The sequence below is a fragment of the Mus caroli genome, chromosome 10 (assembly GCF_900094665.2).
Source record: "Mus caroli chromosome 10, CAROLI_EIJ_v1.1, whole genome shotgun sequence".
In the NCBI taxonomy this organism is placed as follows: Eukaryota; Metazoa; Chordata; class Mammalia; order Rodentia; family Muridae; genus Mus; species Mus caroli.
In genome coordinates this window covers 89,171,868-89,177,939 of record NC_034579.1, presented here as the reverse complement: position 1 = coordinate 89,177,939, position 6,072 = coordinate 89,171,868, and the positions used below count along the sequence as shown (strand labels likewise).

The window sequence follows — 6,072 nt, the reverse complement described above, 5'->3', positions numbered from 1 at the left end:
ATGCCTTCTTCCGGAATTACATCAAGTTCAGAAGCCGTGCCTCGAAGACATGACTCCAGGACCACAGTATTTTTTCCAGAAGGTCTCTTAGTAATACCAAGTAGAATATGCTGTGGAAGCTATTGGACATGCAGGCACCTGTTTGGGAATTCTAGCTAATGATGGAGTTTGGCTTGCAGTAGAGAGGTGTAACAGCCACAAGCTTCTTGATGGAGTCAGTTGTTTGTTTGCTTGTTTTTTCTTCTGGAAAAGTTGATAAACTTAATGAGGACATGGCTTGCAGCATGGCAGGCACAACACCTGATGCTAAGGTCCTGACTAATTCATTGCTCAGAGGTATTTGTTCCAGTAACAGGAGCCAATTCCACGTGCACAGTTGTTTACAGCACAGTGCTATCACAGAGGCATATGCACAGTTTGGAGGGAGGTGTTCCGTTGCTGTTTCCTTGCTGTGTATTGGCTGGGGTAAGCACCATGACTTTCAGCTCTGTTAGAGTGACCCAAGTGGATCGGAAGCCATGAGCATTGGAGACAGCAGTGCCCGAGCTGTGTCAGTGTTGAAACCAGACTACAACGCAGGAGAATGGACTCTGAAGTCGGCACTTGCTCTAGCTGTCAAGGTGATAAAAAAAAATAGGACAATGAATGTTAGTAAACTGTCAGCTGAAGAAGTAGAAATGGCCACCCTAAGGAGAGAATGGAATGGCCGTGAGCCTGGTCCTCAGGCAGAGGAAGTGGAACAGTTGACCAAAAACCAAGAGGAGGAAGAAGGGAAATCTCAGCAGGAGAAGGAGAAGGAATGGAAAGGAGAAATAGACAAAATCGTGGATTTTATAACTCCTGAGCGGCACCAATTCTGTTAGATGCCGTCCTGGCCTTCCACTCTGGAAAGGTTTTCTTGTTTTTTCTTTTTTAAGTTGCCCATCAGGGAAATAGGACATTGCATACTGAATCGAATCCTTGTCTGTCCAGTTGGATGCTTTATTGTAATGATGGACATCTTTATAAACATCTTAATCTTAACACATAACTTTTTGGAATAAAACTTAGACTGACAAAAACAGAATAGTGAACAGAAGAGAAAAAGGTTAGTAATAATTGATAGTAATGTGAACCTCTTGTCCAATGGGAACATTTAGGTTCTCTCTATTTTTTTATTGTATCAAAGAAAGTAAGTCTGATACAAGCTTGTCAGAAATACCAACTTTGTTCCTAACTTTAAAATACTATTAGTCTTTTTCAAATTTATACTGAACAAAGCTATTTCTATTGAAAACATTTTATATTGACTTATATTAAAAGTTTTACAAAGATCAAGATAAGTTATGAGCATGAAAGAACAAGGCTTGTAAGTAAAATTAAATGATTAAAAAGTGTTTCTGTGAGTCCAGAGTTGACCAGTGTGGAACTCTAGAAGGCCAAACGCAGTCCTGTGTGAGTACTGTAGCAAATTAGACTTTAATGTATTGAAAATATAGATTAATGTAGTTCCTGAATTATGTCTTTCATGGGTTGCTGATTTTGAGTTTTCTAAACAAATAGTAACCCATCACAGTTGCACTTCCTCCGTATCTTCCTATCGCTTCCACGGCTGAGACAAAGCTACTACCTTCCTCACTGCCCTTCCATGAAATACCACTTACAGGTCTTAGTGGCCATTTACAATTACACGTGTGGGATGCTACTTTAAAAGCAGCCCTACTAAGAGCCGGCGAGGCTGTGTTTCCTTAACCTGCGGAACGCACTCTTGATGAAACCGCCAGAGGGCGCTGTGACACAGCATTCAGCCTGAATTGCTTCCCCTGTGGTTGTGACTTTGAAACGCCAGAATGGCAGAGAAATTTGAACATTGCTACTTGAGAAAGGGTGGTTTGATAATGTCGTTGCCGGAAGTCGTTCTACTCGTCTATCATTAAGTATTTATACAACAGCTGGTTGTGAGAAGATCCGCTTTCTAGCTGGCCAACTCAAACATCCTTAAGATCAGTGCTACTTGCTAAATAAATATCAGCCGTGCTACTTATATTTTTCTAATGACATTTCCAACTGTGGATGTTTTTCACTATCATTTTTTTAAAATTAAGTTTAGGTAGAAAATCTTGACTTACTCAAAGATAGCATTGTTAACTGTTTTTGTACTTTCATATATAAAAAGAAATCTCTTATGTATATTTAAGGATATATCAGATTTCTTTTTGTTAGAAAATATGGTTTTTTAAAGATTTTTCTTTTAATGTGTATGGATGCTTTCATTGCAGATGTGTCTTAGTAACACGTGGGTGTCTGGTGCCCTTGTATCTCCTGGGACTGTAGTTACAGACAGCTGGGAACTGACATGTGCTGCTGGGAATTGAACTCAGGTCCCCTGGGAGAGCAGCCAGTGCTCTTGACTACTGAGCCATCTCTCCAGCCCTTGTACTTTCTTTTTTGTTTTTAATTTTAAATGGTGTGTGTTTGTCTGTCTCTCATCTCTCCATGTGTGTGTCTGTCTGTCTGTCTCTCCGTGTGTGTGTGTGTGTGTGTGTGTCTGTGTGTGTGTGTTTTGTTGGGGATTGATCTCAGGGCTTTCTTTATACATGTCAGGCAAGCACCGTGCCTCTGAGTTGCCTCCTCACAAGGGCTAAGGGTTTTGTGACTCCTTCTTTTGGTCACACAAACCCGTGCCTTCCTAAGAAGCTAACAACTCTAGTCCCAGTCAGCAGAGGTAAGTGAACCCATTAGTTAAGATTCTTGATTTCCAGGGCCAAGAAGCCCATCCATCAACAGTGGAGTCCAGCAATGGGAGTCTGTTGGAGGTGGATCACAGGACTGTGGGAAAGTGGAGCTGGACCATGGGGAGACGTCAGTTGAGGACTTGGTTCCTGCCAGTAGGCTTGCTTTTCATCTTTTGTGGTTGTTGTTGTTGTAAACATTTATTCAATGTATGAAGAGGGTGTTCATTTCTCTCTTTCTACCATATGGGATCTGGATGTTGAACTTGGCCGGCTTGACGGCCATCTCTTCTACCTCCTGAAGTGTTTGGTAGTTCCCCGACTCCTGGTCTGTGTGTGTATGTGTGTGTGTTCATGCATACCCTGGTGTGGTGTGAGAGACAGAAGACAAACTTGGGGAGTTAGTTTCAAGGCCTGAACTCAGGTCATCAGGCTTACATGGCAAGCACTTTTACCCATCAACCAGTTGACATGCCCATTGTTGAGCTGCTTGCCGCCTCCTCCTCTTCCTCCTCTTCCTCCTCCCCCTCCCCCTTCCTCCTCCTTTTCACCATTGTTGTTTTTTGAGATGAGGTCTCATATCTCTAGCAGGCCCGGAACTTACCGTGTAGGCCAGGCTAGCCTCTGTTTCCCGAGTGCTGAGCTTGAAGGTATGTGCCACCATGCAAGGCAGTTAGGCATCTTCTAGTGTGGTCATTTGCTGTGTCTGTTTCTCCTACTAAACTGTAACCTTCACAACTGGGATTGATGACCTTACTAAGTTATGTGACTTGCAGGGTTCCTAGTGCTGGCACTGCCTGGTCTCTTTACCATCCCCACATAGTTTTGTAAAAGCAAACTGCCCTGGCATGAAGGATTTTAAGTAAGGAGTCCCTGTGGGACTCAGGATAGAAATGTAGCCACAGAACTCCTGAGACGGAAGGATTTTGAGACAGTTTATTTGTGTGTTTTCTTGAGCATAGAAACTGCAGTTTTTAAGCTGCTTATTAAAGTATTTTATATCTCTCCTCAACTTTACCTGCCTGCAGCTAATCACTTAGTAACATTAAAGCTGAAAAAATATTCAAATACAAGACAGCTTCCATATGTTCTAGGAGACATCTTTATCTTTAATCCCAAGTATATTTTTATTTGTGTGTGTGTGTGTTTGTGTGTGTGTGTGTGTGTATGTGTGGTGTGTGTGTGTATGTGTGTTTGTGTGTGTGTTTGTGTATGTGTGTTTGTGTGTGTGTTTGTGTGTGTGTTTGTGTTTGTGTATGTGTTTGTGTGTGTATGTGTGTTTGTGTGTGTGTGTTTGTGTATGTGTGTGTGTATGTGTGTGTGTGTGTATGTGTGTGTGTGTGTGTGTGTGTGTACATAGTTCCCATGGAAGTCAGAAGTGAGCACCAGATTTCCTGGAGCTACAGTGGCAGAAAGCAAGCCATGCAGGAGTTGAACTTGGGTTCTATGGAAGAGCAGCAGGTGCTCTTACTGAGCAATCTCTCCAACCCTAATTATAAAGACTTTTAAGAAAAGGGCTGGGCAGTGTTGACACAGGCCTTTAGTTCCAGCCTTTGGGAGGGAGAGGCAGGTGGATCTCTTGAGTTCAAGGCCAGCCTGGTCTACAGAGCAAGCCCCAGGAAACAGAGAAACAGTGTCTCAACAACAACCAACCAACCAAGAATAGCCAGCTTGCCAGCAATTATTGCTTATGTTCTTCATGAAAACCATTCCGACTTGGGCCACATGAAATCACAATGTAGGAATATTTGTTTTTGAGACAGGATCTCTCATAGTGTCGGTCTCCACCCCCAAGTGCTGGGATGAAGGTGGGGGACCTTGGTCTGGCCCGTCTTGCCCACCGAGCCGGGGAGGTGGAGCATGAATACACATTAGGATGCTTCAGTGTACTTTCTGATTTGCATTTTCTTGATGGTTTTTCACGTGTTTATTGCCCGCCCCCTTTAATAATTTGGTCAGTATCTCTGTTGTTCATCTGCCTACCAGTTGGTTGGATTATTCATTCTTTTACTGTTCTTTATATACTCTAGATATTAGCTCCTTATCAGATGAATACGATTCCTTTTTTCTTATTTTGTAGAATGTGGCTTTTTCTATTGATTGTTTCTTTTGCTGTGTGGAGGCATTTTAATTTAGTGCCGTTTATCAGTTCTTCATCTTATTTCCTCTGCTATTGGGGTCTCATTGAGAAGGCCGGGCCGGTGAAATTGCTCAGTGGGCTAAGGCACTTACAGCTTAAACCTGGCAAACCAACTGTGCTTCCCAGAACCCACATAGAGGTGGAAGGAGAGAATCTATTCCCCGGAGAGAGCTATTGTCTGTGCTGCTGTCTGCATGACCCTGTTTTCCCTCTAGTGATATAAACACTTCTAATACAAGTCTCTGTTCTTCACTCCATTACTAGGCGGTCTATTATAAAGTGTTTCCTTCTTTGGGATGAAAGCAGTGTTTCTATGGCTTGTAATTCTCACACTTGATCCCATCCCTAAAATCACAAAATAAATGGACTCCATTTCACAAACAACAGCTCTTTATATACTCAAAAGCATTTGTCAGATCTCTCTATGTTTCTTATTCATCCCCCCNCCCCCACCCCCCCCACCCCCCATTATCCATATGGCATGTTCTCCAAACCTCCCCTCTCTTGGTTGTCCCCCCCTTGAACTATACATTCATTCATCCTTTTAATAGCATCTCTCTGAGAATGTGTTATCCAGAACTGAGCACAATTTTCTTGCTCAGGATGCTTTCGTTGTGCTAATGGTGCCAGTAACACATTAAGGTTTTTTGTTTTTTGTTTTTCTTTTTTTTAAGTAGCCGTGCCGTCCAGCAGGTTCTCACTGAGTCATAATACCCTAAGAGAGAATCAGAATACCAAAAGAGGCTCTAAATTTGGATGATTTTTAATGCAAATATACTTTCTGCCCTTCTTGATTCCTCGCTGGGAAGAGAGGAGAACATTTATTTGCATTGCTAACCGCACTGATTTTTATTTTTGCCGTGTAATGTTAGCACACAGCTGTCGATACCCACCAAGGAAGAATTTTAGCAGGGGATGACGCATTTAGAAACCTCATTCTTGCTAAAGGGTGGATAGGGAAGGACAGATTGCAATAGGAACAAGATGGAATGCCAGGAACACCATTATGTGACATAGTGATGAGAATGACAGCTGACAATGGTCGGGATTAGGAAAACAGCAGAAAGGATAGGAGAAGAGGCTGGATTTCAGAGAGACAGACATAGTCATGTGAGCAGGACTTGACCACTAATCCGTACAGGAATGAACATGAGTGATGACGGATGAGACGGGGTGAGGCATACACTCACACACAGTTACACACACATACACACACTCATG

General features: G+C 42.6%; 1 pseudogene; it reads left to right on the top strand.

Moving 5' to 3' along the window:
* Positions 1-863, top strand: LOC110302736 (annotated as a pseudogene).
* Positions 864-6,072: the final 5,209 nt, after the last annotated feature.